Source organism: Oncorhynchus gorbuscha, linkage group LG12 (genome assembly GCF_021184085.1).
Source record: "Oncorhynchus gorbuscha isolate QuinsamMale2020 ecotype Even-year linkage group LG12, OgorEven_v1.0, whole genome shotgun sequence".
Classification (NCBI taxonomy): Eukaryota; Metazoa; Chordata; class Actinopteri; order Salmoniformes; family Salmonidae; genus Oncorhynchus; species Oncorhynchus gorbuscha.
Genome location: NC_060184.1, coordinates 63,405,436 through 63,422,947, shown reverse-complemented (window position 1 = coordinate 63,422,947; position 17,512 = coordinate 63,405,436). Strand labels below are relative to the sequence as shown.

General features: G+C 45.2%; 1 protein-coding gene and 1 long non-coding RNA gene across 5 annotated transcripts in view; one reads left to right on the top strand and one right to left on the bottom strand.

Moving 5' to 3' along the window:
* LOC123991221 overlaps positions 1–8,146 on the top strand; it is an 11,614-nt gene extending 3,468 nt beyond the window's left edge. Inside the window, exon 3 of the long non-coding RNA XR_006830766.1 lies at positions 7,914–8,146. This is a non-coding gene — a long non-coding RNA (uncharacterized LOC123991221). The remainder of the gene's footprint in view (positions 1–7,913) is intronic.
* The window catches only part of sema5a (sema domain, seven thrombospondin repeats (type 1 and type 1-like), transmembrane domain (TM) and short cytoplasmic domain, (semaphorin) 5A), a 210,875-nt gene that overhangs the window by 182,076 nt on the left and 11,287 nt on the right, over positions 1–17,512 (bottom strand). Inside the window, exon 2 of one of the 4 annotated variants that reach the window (XM_046292573.1) lies at positions 16,767–16,817. The exons of the other annotated variants lie outside the window; for them this stretch is intronic. The gene's annotated coding sequence lies outside the window, so the exon portion shown is untranslated. The remainder of the gene's footprint in view (positions 1–16,766; positions 16,818–17,512) is intronic. 4 annotated transcript variants of the gene reach the window in all.

Here is a 17,512-nt window from a genome sequence, read left to right as displayed (position 1 = left end):
AGAGAGTGTGAGTGTGAGTGTGAGTGTGAGTGTGTGAGAGAGAGAGTGTGAGAGAGAGAGTGTGAGTGTGAGTGTGTGAGAGAGAGAGTGTGAGAGAGAGAGTGTGAGTGTGAGAGTGAGTGTGTGAGAGAGAGTGTGAGTGTGAGTGTGTGAGAGAGACTTTTAATTTGGCATGAACACAATCAGTTTTGATGTTTTCATCTTATTGTCAAACAAATCACTGTAAAAAGTAGGCTACCTGTGCATGCCTGTCCACACCAAAATAATTAGAGCATCCAAACAGAGCACTGTGCACTCGCACCACTTGATGAATGGAAAGAAACAGCTGTTACAAAACACCATAAAGTGTAAAGGACATTCTGCGATTGTCATTGGGTCTACACACTATTGTAGCCTGAATGAATTGATGCTTCTCGCTGACAAAATGACCTTTTTTGTAGAAAAGTTGGGACATCTGAAATGGCACTGAGATACGGGACTGTCCAGAGAGGACAAGTGAAGCAACATGGAAAATATGGTTTAAACCATGACACAGAGGTTGGGGTGTTTGTTCAATTTGGAATAAACTCTTATTTGAATATAAAAAATTAAGCAGTACAAATTGCATTGTAAACAAATAGGAGAATGGTATTTTAGCATTATTTAGAGACCTGAAAAAGAAAGGGGATGAAGGGTGTGAAAGAGAGAAAGCAAGGGAGGGGAAGTCTCAACTTAACTCAATAGGAATATCAGTACCTATAGAAATCAATAGCCTACAGCTACACAGAGTTGAGTTCAACCTCTCTCACCCTTAACACTTTCTTCCCGTCTCACTGTTTTTCCAGAGTCAATACAAAGATGTGAAGTAAAACACTTCCTCTCTGTCTCCACCCTTAACCACTGGTGCCAGGAGGCTTCTTTCACTCCCAGAAAACAGAGAGTAGAGTGGAGAGAGAGAGAGAGAGAGCACACAAAAACAAAACAAACTAGACATGCTATAGCTTGACCTAAACATTAGCTCCACAGGTCACTTCCACAAAGCTGTGAACGATCTGAGAGACAAGGCAAGAAAGGCATTCTATGCCATCAAAAGGAACATAAAATTCGACATACCAATTAGGATCTGGCTAAAAATACTTGAATCAGTTATAGAACACATTTCCCTTTATGGTTGTGAGGTCTGAGGTTCACCCACCAAACAAGAATTCACAAAATGGAACAAACACCAAATTGAGATTCTGTGTACAACGTAAAACACCAAATAATGCATGCAGAGCAGAATTAGACCGATACCCGATAATTATCCAAATCCAGAAAAGATCCGTTAAATTTTACAACCACCTAAAAGGGGGCGATTCCCAAACCTTCCATAACAAAGCCATCACCGGCTCTGTTCACAAACACAAACAGACCCCACAGAACCCCATAACAGCAAAACAATTAAACCCAACCAAATCATGAGAAAAAAAAGAAGATAATTACTTGACACATTGGAAAGAACTTACGAAAAAACAGAGCAAACTATAATGCTATTTGGCCCTAAACATAGGGTACAGTGACAGAATACCTGACCACTGTGACTGACCCAAACTTAAGGAAAGCTTTGACTATGTACAGACTCAGTGAGCATAACCTTGCTATTGAGAAAGGCCGCCGTAGGCAGACCTGGCTCTAAAGAGAGGACAGGCTATGTGCACACTGCACACAAAATGAGTTGGAAACTGAGCTGCACTTCCTAACCTCCTGCCAAATGTATGACCATATTAGAGACAGATATTTCCCTCGGGGTGACATACCACAGTGTGCCATCACAGCAGCAAGGTGTGTGACCTGTTGCCACAAGAAAAGGAACAAACACCATTGTAAATACAACCCATATTTATTTTCCCATTTGTACTTTAACTATTTTCACATCGTTACAACACTGAATGTAGATGTTATGCAGGTGAATGAGGACCCAAAAGCGACTTGGCGAAAACAGAGTTTTTAATCCAGTAAGAAACTTTACAAAACAAAAAGCATAATACTACTCGTAAAGACGAGAACAGACAGGAGACTTGATCGAGAACTGCAGGTTGCCTCGGGAAGGCACTTGAACCTAGCAGACTCAGACACCTGCTCACCACGCAGCATCTGAGGGAAACACGACACGACAGGGCAAAACATAGACACAGCACGGTGAATTATAGATGAGGATCCGACAGGGCAGGTACGGAAAACAAGGAGAGAAATAGGGACTCTAATCAGGGAAAAGGATCGGGAACAGGTGTGGGAAGACTAAATGATGATTAGGGGAATAGGAACAGCTGGGAGCAGGAACGGAACGATAGAGAGAAGAGAGAGCGAGAGGGAGGGGGAGAGAGAGGGATAGAAAGAGGGAAAGAACCTAATAAGACCAGCAGAGGGAAACGAATAGAAGGGGAAGCACAGGGACAAGACATGATAATTAATGACAAAACATGACAGTACCCCCCCCACTCACCGAGCGCCTCCTGGCGCACTCGAGGAGGAATCCTGGCGGCAACGGAGGAAATCATCAATGAGTGAACGGTCCAGCACGTCCCGAGACGGAACCCAACTCCTCTCCTCAGGACCGTAACCCTCCCAATCCACTAAGTATTGGTGACCCCGTCCCCGAGAACGCATGTCCATGATCTTATGTACCTTGTAAATAGGTGCGCTCTCGACAAGGACGGGAGGGGGGGGAGGGAAGACGAACGGGGGTGCGAAGAAAGGGCTTGACACAGGAGACATGGAAGACAGGATGGACGCGACGAAGATGTCGCGGAAGAAGCAGTCGCACAGCGACAGGATTGATGACCTGGGAGACACGGAACGGACCAATGAACCGCGGAGTCAACTTACGAGAAGCTGTCGTAAGAGGAAGGTTGCGAGTGGAAAGCCACACTCTCTGGCCGCAACAATACCTTGGACTCTTAATCCTGCGTTTATTGGCGGCTCTCACAGTCTGTGCCCTGTAGCGGCAAAGTGCAGACCTCACCCTCCTCCAGGTGCGCTCACAACGTTGGACAAACGCTTGAGCGGAGGGAACGCTGGACTCGGCAAGCTGGGATGAGAACAGAGGAGGCTGGTAACCCAGACTACTCTGAAACGGAGATAACCCGGTAGAAGACGAAGGAAGCGAGTTGTGAGCGTATTCTGACCAGGGGAGCTGTTCTGCCCAAGACGCAGGGTTTCTGAAAGAAAGGCTGCGTAGTATGCGACCAATCGTCTGATTGGCCCTCTCTGCTTGACCGTTAGACTGGGGATGAAACCCGGAAGAGAGACTGACGGACGCACCAATCAAACGACAGAACTCCCTCCAAAACTGTGACGTGAATTGCGGGCCTCTGTCTGAAACGGCGTCTAACGGGAGGCCATGAATTCTGAACACATTCTCGATAATGATTTGTGCCGTCTCCTTAGCGGAAGGAAGTTTAGCGAGGGGAATGAAATGTGCCGCCTTAGAGAACCTATCGACAACCGTAAGAATCACAGTCTTCCCCGCAGACAAAGGCAGACCGGTAATGAAGTCTAGGGCGATGTGAGACCATGGTCGAGAAGGAATGGGGAGCGGTCTGAGACGACCGGCAGGAGGAGAGTTACCCGACTTAGTCTGCGCGCAGTCCGAACAAGCAGCCACGAAACGGCGCGTGTCACGCTCCTGAGTCGGCCACCAAAAGCGCTGGCGAATAGACGCAAGAGTGCCTCGAACACCGGGATGACCAGCTAACTTGGCAGAGTGAGCCCACTGAAGAACAGCCAGATGAGTGGAAACAGGAACGAAAAGGAGGTTACTAGGACAAGCGCGCGGCGACGCAGTGTGCGTGAGTGCTTGCTTAACCTGTCTTTCAATTCCCCAGACTGTCAACCCGACAACACGCCCATAAGGAAGAATCCCCTCGGGATCAGTAGAAGCCACAGAAGAACTAAACAGACGGGATAAGGCATCAGGCTTGGTGTTCTTGCTACCCGGACGGTAAGAAATCACAAACTCGAAACGAGCGAAAAACAACGCCCAACGAGCTTGACGGGCATTAAGTCGTTTGGCAGAACGGATGTACTCAAGGTTCTTATGGTCTGTCCAAACGACAAAAGGAACGGTCGCCCCCTCCAACCACTGTCGCCATTCGCCTAGGGCTAAGCGGATGGCGAGCAGTTCACGGTTACCCACATCATAGTTGCGCTCAGATGGCGACAGGCGATGAGAAAAATAAGCGCAAGGATGAACCTTATCGTCAGACTGGAAGCGCTGGGATAGAATGGCTCCCACGCCTACCTCTGAAGCGTCAACCTCGACAATGAATTGTCTAGTGACGTCAGGAGTAACGAGGATAGGAGCGGACATAAAACGTTCTTTTAGAAGATCAAAAGCTCCCTGGGCGGAACCGGACCACTTAAAACACGTCTTGACAGAAGTAAGAGCTGTGAGAGGGGCAGCAACTTGACCGAAATTACGAATGAAACGCCGATAGAAATTAGCGAAACCTAAAAAGCGCTGCAACTCGACACGTGACCTTGGAACGGGCCAATCACTGACAGCTTGGACCTTAGCGGAATCCATCTGAATGCCTTCAGCGGAAATAACGGAACCGAGAAAAGTAACGGAGGAGACATGAAAAGAGCACTTCTCAGCCTTTACGTAGAGACAATTCTCTAAAAGGCGCTGTAGAACACGTCGAACGTGCTGAACATGAATCTCGAGTGACGGTGAAAAAATCAGGATATCGTCAAGATAGACAAAAACAAAGATGTTCAGCATGTCTCTCAGAACATCATTAACTAATGCCTGAAAAACAGCTGGCGCATTGGCGAGACCAAACGGCAGAACCCGGTACTCAAAATGCCCTAACGGAGTGTTAAACGCCGTTTTCCACTCGTCCCCCTCTCTGATGCGCACGAGATGGTAAGCGTTACGAAGGTCCAACTTAGTAAAGCACCTGGCTCCCTGCAGAATCTCGAAGGCTGATGACATAAGGGGAAGCGGATAACGATTCTTAACCGTTATGTCATTCAGCCCTCGATAATCCACGCAGGGGCGCAGAGTACCGTCCTTCTTCTTAACAAAAAAGAACCCCGCCCCGGCCGGAGAGGAAGAAGGCACTATGGTACCGGCGTCAAGAGACACAGATAAATAATCCTCGAGAGCCTTACGTTCGGGAGCCGACAGAGAGTATAGTCTACCCCGAGGAGGAGTGGTCCCCGGAAGGAGATCAATACTACAATCATACGACCGGTGAGGAGGAAGGGAGTTGGCTCGGGACCGACTGAAGACCGTGCGCAGATCATGATATTCCTCCGGCACTCCTGTCAAATCGCCAGGTTCCTCCTGAGAAGTGGGGACAGAAGAAATGGGAGGGATGGCAGACATTAAGCACTTCACATGACAAGATACGTTCCAGGATAGGATAGAATTACAAGACCAATTAATAGAAGGATTATGACATACTAGCCAGGGATGACCCAAAACAACAGGTGTGAAAGGTGAACGAAAAATCAAAAAAGAAATAGTCTCACTGTGGTTACCAGATACTGTGAGAGTTAAAGGTAGTGTCTCAAATCTGATACTGGGAAGATGACTACCATCTAAGGCAAACATGGGCGTAGGCTTGTCTAACTGTCTGAAAGGAATGTTATGTTTCCGAACCCATGCTTCGTCCATGAAACAACCCTCAGCCCCAGAGTCAATCAAGGCACTGCATGTAGCACCCGAACCGGTCCAGCGTAGATGGACCGACATAGTAGTACAGGATCTAGATGAAGAGACCTGAGTAGTAGTGCTCACCAGTAGCCCTCCGCTTACTGATGGGCTCTGGCCTCTTACTGGACATGAATTAACAAAATGTCCATCAAATCCGCAATAGAGGCACAGGCGGTTGGTGATCCTCCGTTCCCTCTCCTTAGTCGAGATGCGAATCCCTCCCAGCTGCATGGGCTCAGTCTCAGAGCCAGAGGAGGGAGATGGTTGCGATGCGGAGCAGGGAAACACCGTTGATGCGAACTCTCTTCCACGAGCCTGGTGACGAAGATCTACCCGTCGTTCTATGCGGATGGCGAGAGCAATCAAAGAGTCCACACTGGAAGGAACCTCCCGAGAGAGAATCTCATCTTTGACCACTGTGTGGAGTCCCTCCAGAAAACGAGCGAGCAGCGCCGGCTCGTTCCAGTCACTAGAGGCAGCAAGAGTACGAAACTCTATAGAGTAATCCGTTATGGATCGATCACCTTGGCATAGGGAAGCCAGGGCCCTAGAAGCCTCCCCACCAAAAACTGAACGGTCAAAAACCCGAATCATCTCCTCTTTAAAGTTCTGGTAATTGTTAGAACAATCAGCCCTTGCCTCCCAGATAGCTGTGCCCCACTCTCGGGCCCGGCCAGTAAGGAGTGAAATGACGTAAGCAACCCGAGCTCTCTCTCTAGAGTATGTGTTGGGTAGGAGAGAGAACACAATCTCACACTGGGTGAGAAAGGAGCGGCACTCAGTGGGCTGCCCGGAGTAGCAAGGTGGGTTATTAACCCTAGGTTCTGGAGGCTCGGCAGGCCAGGAAGTAACAGGTGGCACGAGACGAAGACTCTGGAACTGTCCAGAGAGGTCGGAAACCTGAGCGGCCAGGTTCTCCACGGCATGGCGAGCAGCAGACAATTCCTGCTCGTGTCTGCCGAGCATGGCTCCTTGGATCTCGACGGCAGTGTTACGAGCCTCTGTAGTCGCTGGGTCCATTCCTTGGTCAGATCCTTCTGTTATGCAGGTGAATGAGGACCCAAAAGCGACTTGGCGAAAACAGAGTTTTTAATCCAGTAAGAAACTTTACAAAACAAACAGCATAATACTACTCGTAAAGACGAGAACAGACAGGAGACTTGATCGAGAACTGCAGGTTGCCTCGGGAAGGCACTTGAACCTAGCAGACTCAGACACCTGCTCACCACGCAGCATCTGAGGGAAACACGACACGACAGGGCAAAACATAGACACAGCACGGTGAATTATAGATGAGGATCCGACAGGGCAGGTACGGAAAACAAGGAGAGAAATAGGGACTCTAATCAGGGAAAAGGATCGGGAACAGGTGTGGGAAGACTAAATGATGATTAGGGGAATAGGAACAGCTGGGAGCAGGAACGGAACGATAGAGAGAAGAGAGAGCGAGAGGGAGGGGGAGAGAGAGGGATAGAAAGAGGGAAAGAACCTAATAAGACCAGCAGAGGGAAACGAATAGAAGGGGAAGCACAGGGACAAGACATGATAATTAATGACAAAACATGACAGTAGACATAATATGACATTTTAAATGTCTTTATTCTTTTGGAACTTCTGTGTAATGTTTACTGTTCATTTCACTTTTGTATATTATCTACTTCACCTTCAATTCAATTCACATGACATCTTTGCTTTATTTTCTCTGTAGAACACTTCATTTGAAGACAAATGCACAGAGTTGGCAACAGCCTATCTTCACCAAGAAACGTTAGCCTATTAAAAATGAACAATTAACCCTCTCATATGAATATTAAAGTACGGGAGGCCTACCTTATGAAGTTACAACAAACCCGGCTTCCTTTTGATAACAATCACAGCTGCAGGTAACCTAGAGAAGCCTATGCACTCTGATCCCATCCGGGCCAGGGGAGATGTTTTCATAGCCTAAGATATGTATTTCAAGTTTAAAACAGGCCTATTTATTTGTGTTCTGAGAAAATGTGAATGTGGTCTAATGTGGTTTATTTTCAAACTTCGGGTAGCTAGGCCTCCTAGGCTTTTTTAATCAAACATTATTGACTGGAATGAATCAATCAACACAATAGTGATGACATACTGTGTGAGTATATTTTTTAATTACAGATGCAAAGGCCTACACCATTCAACCTGCATACAGCTCAGCCCTGTTCGTTTTATTGTCTAATCGTAGTTTTCCCTTATGCTTGTTTTAAAGGATGTTGAATGTATTCGTCCTCTCTAAGGCCAGGAGATCTTCCAGAAGTTTTTTTGACCATATGACCATATGACCTGATAAGAAAAATAATCTGGTCCTGTCGTAGGCCATAGCAGGGACAGGGAAGATGGTTAAAATTGATGGGAAGATGGATGGAGCCAAATACAGGGCCATTCTGGAAGAAAACCTGATGGAGTCTGCAAAAGACCTGAGACTGGGACGGAGATTTGTCTTCCAACAAGACAATGACCCAAAACATAAAGCAAAATCTACAATGGAATGGTTCAAAAATAAACATATCCAGGTGTCAGAATGGCCAAGTCAAAGTCCAGACCTGAATCCAATCGAGAATCTGTGGAAAGAACTGAAAACTGCTGTTCACAAATGCTCTCCATCCAACCTCACTGAGCTTGAGCTGTTTTGCAAGGAGGAATGGGAAAAAATTCAGTCTCTCGATGTGCAAAACTGATAGAGACATACCCCAAGCGACTTACAGCTGTAATCGCAGCAAAAGGTGGCGCTACAAAGTATTAACTTAAGGGGGCTGAATAATTTTGCACGCCCAATTTTTCAGTTTTTGATTTGTTAAAAAAGTTTGAAATATCCAATAAATGTCATTCCACTTCATTATTGTGTCCCACTTGTTGTTGATTCTTCACAAAAAAATACAGTTTTATATCTTTATGTTTGAAGCCTGAAATGTGGCAAAAGGTCGCAAAGTTCAAGGGGGCCAAATACTTTCGCAAGGCACTGTACTTTGGCAAAGTAAATATAAGTTTCCCATGCCAATAAAAAGAGAGAGAGAGAGAGAGAGAGAGAGAGGATCCCACATAACTCTGAACTTTGCTTCAGTGGGGTGCAGGAAGCTATTTTTAGTGTGGTGCAACAGGATATGGTTCCGCTGCATAGCCCCTCCCTCCTTAGCTACTTAGTGTTATTACACTATTCAATCAAAACAGGTAGGAGGAAGTTGCTGGGGTGTGGCAAAACAACCACCCTGCCTGATTTGAACCCAGCCGCGAGACCTCTCTAACCCAGCCGCGAGACCTCTCTAACCCAGCCGTGAGACCTCTCTAACCCAGCCGTGAGCCCTCTCCAACCCAGCCGCCGGCCTCTCCAACACAGCCGTGAGACCTCTCTAACACAGCCGTCGGCCTCTCTAACCCAGCCGTGAGACCTCTCTAACCCAGCCGTGAGACCTCTCTAACCCAGCCGTGAGACCTCTCTAACCCAGCCGTGAGACCTCTCTAACCCAGCCGCCGGCCTCTCCAACACAGCCGTGAGACCTCTCTAACCCAGCCGTGAGTCCTCTCTAACCCAGCCGTGAGATCTCTCTAACCCAGCCGTGAGATCTCTCTAACCCAGCCGTGAGATCTCTCTAACCCAGCCGTGAGACCTCTCTAACCCAGCCGTGAGACCTCTCTAACCCAGCCATGAGACCTCTCTAACCCAGCCGTGAGACCACTCTATACCCAGCCGTGAGATCTCTCTAACCCAGCCACAGGACAATCTAACCAAGCCGCCGGCCTCTCTAACCAAGACGTGAGTCCTCAGGATCTCAGGATAGCTGGTAAAGCAAAAATATCTGAAAACAGAGAAGCATGAGAAACAAACAGGCTATCTATAAATATTCTGCATCATCTACTGTACATCCAGATTCATGCTTGTTTTGGACCTCTTGTATTCTCATCGTAGCACAAGGACAATGATTCATCACGATCATTAGGGGAATCAATTTTAATCAGCTATAAGTATTTCTCTTATTTCATTCAAAAGTCATCCCACTTAGAGTTTAAATGCATTTCACAGAAACGTACGGTATAGATTTAGCACTGGAAAACCATTTTCAGGCCTGAAAAATAAATGACACCAGCCTCTCTAGAGAGCGGATCTGGTATTGACTTTCTACGTGCTTTGTCTCTCCAAGAATCTCAGCCCAGTGAAGGAGGAAGCAAATCGCCTCTATACTTATCTAAGGTCAATTTTAACATATGTAGCAGTGGGAAAGGTCAGTTTTAACATATGTAGCAGTGGGAAAGGTCAGTTTTAACATATGTAGCAGTGGGAAAGGTCAAAAGGGGAGGGGGGGGGGTCGAAGATCTGAGAAGCTCAGTTCTGATTACATTTCAAAAGGACATTCTACTCCAAAATGAATGAAAATAGAATTATGCTGACACCATTTGAAATGTCCTTTTCACCTCCGGAAATGAGCCAAATAACATATTGGTACAATTATTTTAAAAAGCACACTCATGTGTGCTCTACTGTACTCTACTGTACTTTACTCTACTGCACTGTCGTTTGTGACTACTATGATTTCTCATTTTGCCCAATTCAATTGCCGTCATTCTGTTACAGATTTTCTGGTCAATCAGTTACTGAATTGGTAACAGAGTGAAATGTTTGAATCATTTAATATTTCATTTAAAAAAACAATACCTAATTGGTAGGTCTACCTTTCCTTGTTACTTCTATGAACTTTCATAATCCTCCCTCCTCATGAGGGAGAGAAATGAGAAAATATCTGAAAGATATCTGGTTTTTTGATAACCGAATTAGAAGACACTAGTCAAATAATTTCAGCAAAACATTATTGTGTTTTCATGCATTTCTAATACATTTTAGTAATGTTTTTTAAGACCCCTTTTCCATCTGTGACCAGAGCCCTTTGCTTATTCCTAAGTTTTAGTATGGAAAATGGTTGAAAAAAGTATCTCATGGGTCCTTTAACATGGAAATGACCCGATGTCTGGAGGGCTTTGTTGCAAAGGAAAAGCAGGGATGTTAATGATAGCATCAGAGTCATGCTTGGTCCTGCCAGATTTGGATTATCGGACTCCAAATGTTTGGATACGGATTGAATAGTTATTAGCAAAGTATACACAGAAACAGAGAGCACATCTCTTTGTTCTCTTTCTCTCTCAATCCCTTTCTTTATCTCTCTCCCTCCTTCCTCCCTCTCTCCTGTCAGGTCTCCTCTGTGGCCCAGGGGCTTGGTGCTGGTCCACATGTCAGATACCAAGACAACCTCTCTCTCTCTGTGTGTGTCTGTGTGTGTGTGTGTGCGTGTGTGTCCATGAACCTGCCTGCTTGTGTAAGAGTATAAACAAACTCTTCAGCAGTTGTCAGGAAAAATGCTGTGCCACCTACAGAATCGTTAATAAACAACCCTGTTCAGTCCCCAGCACACGAGGCAGAAAAGAACAGAGTCAGCTTTCGAATGTACCTGCCTCCAAATCTCAGGAGGTTTCAAATACACCAGAATAGGCATCACACTCTCTTGTTTCACAACCAGCCAAATCAGACTGGTGTACCGGTTACTAATAGTGTCTGGAAAAAGGGGCACTCCATCGTGATAACGCTCAAGTTTCTCAATTGTCTTTCGGGTTAACCGAGGGTTATACATCGTCTCAAGTGCATGAGCTGTCGGTTAACACAATACATGGCTAGACGATTGATAGGCAAGTGTACCATACATACTGTACTATACTGTTAGGAAATCTCACCCCACACAAAGTGAGTAACTTTAAACCTGCGCTCATACAACAGACTACAGTAGCATTCAACTCCAAATAACTATTTATCGTGAACGCAGCTCCCTAATCTAACTATCATGTCACTGAGGTGCGTTCAACACGGAGCTGTGGTTTTCCACTGTTAAAACATCCGTGCCCACATGGCCTTTTGACTGAGCAGTTCTTTCAGGGCAGAATAGAGACATGTTATGCAGAGCCAACGGTTCAGACCACACATCCTACCTGTGGTCCACCTTTAGGACAGAGACAGCACTGTGTCTGTAGGGACAGCAGACACACGCATGCCCCCCCCCCCCCCCACACACACACATACACACCAATAAAGGGCTGACTCACAGGAGCCCTTGTCTGGAGCCGCAGTGTGTTTGGGAGCACAATGGGGGGGAGGTATGTCCCTGTGTGTGTGAGCGTCTGTGTGGACTGGCGTACGCAAGGAGTGTGTGCCCTGAGAGTGTGCTTATTAGAAAAGCAGGATGTATTTAAAGACAGACATGTGGAGAACTGACTGGTAGACCACGTACCAGCTCCTTTCATTAATTAATATCTCTAGACAGAGAGCTACTTCCTCTTTCTCTCCCACCCTCCCCCTGTCTCTCTATCCCACGTTCTCTCTCTCCCTCCCTCTCTCGCGCTCCATCCCTCCTTCTCTTCCTCCCTCCCTCACCTGTGTAGGTCTGTGTTAGTGATATATGGAGTCCACAGACAGAAAGCAGCTGGGGCCCCTGGGAACACCCAGTCCAGTGCATATGGAGAAAAAAAACACTACATTAAGCTGCATCTCCCTCCCTGTAGGCTATGCACCGGAAACCTCTTTCTCTGTTTCCTTTTCTCACCATTCTCTTCCAATCTTTATCGTCCTCCTATTCGGTCTCACCTCTTTCTGTGCATCTTTCTCAGACAATCGGCCTCTCCTCAGTCTGCACAGTATTCTCTTTTTGATATGATCACACAATCTCCCCAAAAGTTCAGCTGAGAGGTTTTTATTTCTGTCATCCATTGGCGCATCTTTTTAAATATCATTACCATTCACCAAATGCATTTTCACTAACGATAAATCTTTCAGAAGATATCTTCTTAATTACCCTTTCATAACGATTTCAAAGCTAAGATACATTTTTTTCATTAGCCAAAGATTAAAGAAGGCTCCGTACTCAAATCTCATCCACTGATCAAATTAGCTGCCTTCTGCCTTGCTCTGGCTAGGCAGCCACGCGATTAATGAATCTCGCATAGACTTAAACGCTGCTGCATGAAAAGGCTTGCTTATCGTAAAGACACGCACAATCTAGATATGACACAGGATGCACCATCCCTAAAGATTTAGGATCCATTTAAAACATTTACCGTGTTTCTATAGTCTTCTACAGACGACACCATTCTGCATACATCTGGCCCTTCTTTGGACACTATGTCACTAACAAACCTCCAAACGAGCTTCAATGCCATACAACACTCCTTCCGTGGCCTCCAACTGCTTTTAAATGCTAGTAAAACGAAATGCATGCTCTTCAACCGATTGCTGCCCGCACCTGCCTGCCCAACTAGCATCACTACTCTGGACGGTTCTGACATAGAATATGTGGACAACCCCAAATACAAAGACTTACATTAAGCATCTCCAATCCCCAAAATATATATATTTTTTAAACATATTTTACCCCCTTTTACCCCCTTTTTCTCATCGCTACAACTCTCGTACGGGCTCGGGAGAGACAAACGTCGAAAGCCATGCGTCCTCCGAAACACAACCCAACCAAGCTGCACTGCTTCTTAAAACTAGTTAGGGATAGGCGGGACGCAAATGTCTCAACTGGCCAATTGCCAGGGAAAATGCAGAGCGCCATATTCAAATAAAATACTATAAAATTCAAACTTAAATCACACGTGAGATACTCAATTAAAGCTACACTCGTTGTGAATCCAGCCAACGTGTCAGATTTTTAAAATGCTTTTCGGCGAAAGCACAAGAAGCTATTATCTGATAGCCTGCACCATCTACACCAGCAGTAAACAAAGGAGTTAGCATATTTCAACACTGCAGGTGCTACACAAAACGCTGAAATAAAATATAAAACATGCCTTGCCTTTGACGAGCTTCTTTTGTTGCCACTCCAATATGTCTCATAAATATCACAATTGGTCCTTTTGTTCAATTAATTCCGTCCATATATATCCAAAGTGTTCATTTATAAAGCACGTTTGATCCAGAAAAAAACAGCTTACAAAAAATGCAACGTCACTACAAAATATTTCAAAAGTTGCCTATAAACTTTCCCAAAATATTTCAAACTACTTTTGGAATACAACTTTAGGTATTTTTAAACGTTAATAATCGATCAAATTGTAGACAGGGCAATCTGTGTTCAATACAGGAATGAAAACAAACCAGCGCCACTTCTCACGTCTTGCGCAACTCACAAAAGTGTACCCAGTTCCTAGTTGGCCTACTTCTTCATTGCACAAAGGAATAACCTCAACCAAATTTCAAAGACTGGTGACATCCAGTTGAAGCGGAAGGAACTGAAAACAGGTTCCTAAGAAATATCCCTTGGCAATAACACCTCAGGGAACAGAGAGAGGCCTCCCAAAAAATCTGAACAGTTAGTCCTCGGGTTTTGCCTGCTACATAAGTTCTGTTATACTCATAGACATAATTCAAACTGTTTTAGAAACTTCAGAGTGTTTGCTATACAAATCTATGAATAATATGCATATCTTATATTCTTCGCATGAGTAGCAGGAAGTTGAAATTGGGCATGCTATTTATCCAAAAGTGAAAATTCTGCCCCCTAGCCCCAAGAGGTTTAACACAGCGCTCATCCAACCCGGAAGCCAGCCACACCAATGTGTCGGAGGAAACACTGTGCACCTGGTGACCTTGGTTAGTGTGCACTGCGCCCGGCCCGCCACAGGAGTTGCTGGTGCCCGATGAGACAAGGATATCCTTACCAGGCCAAACCCCCTAACCCGGATGACGCTAGGCCAATTGTGCGTCGCCCCACAGACCTCTCAGTCACGGCCGGCTCTGACAGAGCCTGGGCACGAACCCAGAGTCTCTGGTGGCACAGCTAGTGCTGCGATGCAATGCCCTAAACCACTGCGCCACCCAGGAGGCCCTCTAATCCAAAATTAAATCTAGAATTGGTTTCCTTTTTCGCAACAAAGCCTCCTTCACTCATGCTGCCAAACATACTCTCGTAGAACTGACCATCCTACCGATCCTTGACTTCGGCGATTAACCCATTTTCAAAACAGCCTCCAACACTTTACTCAGCAAACTGGGTGTAGTCTATCTCTTTTGTCACCAAATCCTATATACTACCCACCACAGCTCTCATTGGTTGGCCCTCGCTACATATTAGTCACCAAACCCACTGGCTCCAGGTCATCTATAAGTCTTTGCTAGGTAAAGTCCCACCTTATCTCAGCTCACTGGTCAACATAGCAACACCCACCCGCAGCACTCGCTCCAGCAAGTATATTTCACTGGTCATCCCCAAACCCAACACTTACTTTGGCTGCCTTTCCTTCCAGTTCTCTGCTGCCAATGACTGAAACGAATTGAAGAAAAAGTCTTATACAGTGGGGAGAACAAGTATTTGATAACCTGCAAAATCGGCAGTGTTTCCTACTTACAAAGCATGTAGAGGTCTGTAATTTTTATCATAGGTACACTTCAACTGTGAGAGACAGAATCTAAAACACAAATCCAGAAAATCACATTGTATGATTTTTAAGTAATTAATTTGCATTTTATTGCATGACATAAGTATTTTATACATCAGAAAAGCAGAACCTAATATTTGGTACAGAAACCTTTGTTTGCAATTACAGAGATCATACGTTTCCTGTAGTTCTTAACCAGGTTTGCACACACTGCAGCAGGGATTTTGGCCCACTCCTCCATATTGGAGGAGATCCTTCAGGTTTCGGGGTTGTCGCTGGACAATACGGACTTTCAGCTCACTCCAAAGATTTTGCAAAATCGGCAGTGCAACAAATACTTCTTCTCCCCACTGTATCTCCCTCTCTAACTTTAAGCATAAGCTGTCAGAGCAGCCAATCTATAAATAGCACACCCAACTACCTCATCCCCATATTGTTATTTATCTTCTTGCTCTTTTGCACCCCAGTATCTCGACTTGCACATCATCATCTGCACATCTATCACTCCAGTGTTAATGCTAAATTGTAATTATAGCCCTTTATGGCCTATTTATTGCCTTATCTCCCTACTCTTCTACATTTGCACACACTGTACATATATTTCTTCTTTGTGTTATTGACTGTATGTTTGTTTATGTGTAACTCTGTGTTGTTGTTTTTGCCGCACCGCTTTGCTTTATCTTGGCCAGGTCACAGTTGTAAATGAGAACTTGTTCTCAACTGGCCAACCTGGTTAAATAAAAGTGAAATAAAAATGTATTCTGATGGGTTTGACATTTCTACAGTACTGAGCTGCTCTGTAGAAGGTGCAAGAGCTATGTCTCTTACGTTTAGGATAAACTCCAGGCCACAGGCTGCTGTGCGAAACACACAGGACAGAACTGAAATACGACTACAAGAGGCTATGAAAAGATCCTCTCATTGACTCCAATTCATCTCACTTAGAGAGAGATAGTGAGAAATAGAGGAGAGAGAGAGAGAGAGAGGGAGAGAGGGAAAGTGGCAGAGAGGGAGGTAGAGAGAGCGAGAGAGAGAGAAAAGAGAGAGAAACAGAGCGAGCGAGAGAAATAGACAGAGCGAGAAAAAGAGAGAGACAAACAAACAAACCAAAAACAAAGGCAAACGTCTTCTCATGCTTTGTTGATTTCAAAAAAGCTTTCGACTCAATTTGGCACGATGGCCTGCTATACAAATTGATGGAAAGTGGTGTTGGGGGAGAAACATACAACATTAAAAAATCAATTTACACAAACAACAAGTATGCGATTAAAATTGGCAAAAAAACATACTTTTTTTCCACAGGGCTGCCAGGTGAGACAGGGATGCAGCTAAAGCCCTACCCTCTTCGACATATATATCAACAAATTGGCGAGGGCACTAGAACAGTCTGCAGCAGCCGGCCTCACCCAACTAGAATCTGAAGTTAAAGGTCTACTGTTTGCGGATGATCTCGTGCTTCTGTCCCCAACCAAGGAGGGCCTTCAGCAGCACCTAGATATTCTGAACAGATTCTGTCAGACTTGTGCCATAACAGTAAATCTCAGTAAGACAACAATAATGGTGTTCCAAAAAAGGTCCAGTTGCCAGGACCACGAATACAAATTTCATCTAGACACTGTTGCAATAGAGCACACAAAAAATCGATACATACCTCGGCCTTAACATCAGCGCCACTGGTAACTCCCACAAAGCTGTCAACGATCTGAGAGACAAGGCAAGAAAGGGGGATACCTAGTCAGTTGTACAACTGAATGCATTCAACTGAAATGTGTCTTCCGATTTTAACCCAACCCCTCTGAATCAGAGGTGCCGGGGGTCTGCCTTAATCGACATACACGTCTTCGGCACCCGGGGGAACAGTAGGTTAACTTCTTGGATATAGGGTGCGCTATTTTAATTTTTGGATGAAAAACGTTCCCGTTTTAAACAAGATATTTTGTCACGAAAAGATGCTCGACTATGCATATAATTGACATATTTGGAAAGAAAACACTCTGACGTTTCCAAAACTGCAAAGATATTGTCTGTGAGTGCCACAGAACTGATGTTACAGAAAAAACCCAGATAAAAATCCAATCAGGAAGTGCCGCATTTTTTAAAATCGCCTCATGCCAATGACTCCTTATATGGCTGTGAAGGAGCTAGGAGTCAGCTTATGTTTTCCACATTTTTCCCAAGGTGTCTGCAGCATTGTGACGTATTTGTAGGCATATCATTGGAAGATTGACCATAAGAGACTACATCTACCAAGTGGTCGCTTGGTGTCCTCTGTCGCAATTATTGAGTAATCTCCAGCTGCAGTATTTTTAAGTTTGCTTCTGATAGACTATCAAATTGATATGTGAAAAACACCTTGAGGATTGATTCTAAACAACATTTGCCATGTTTCTGTCGATG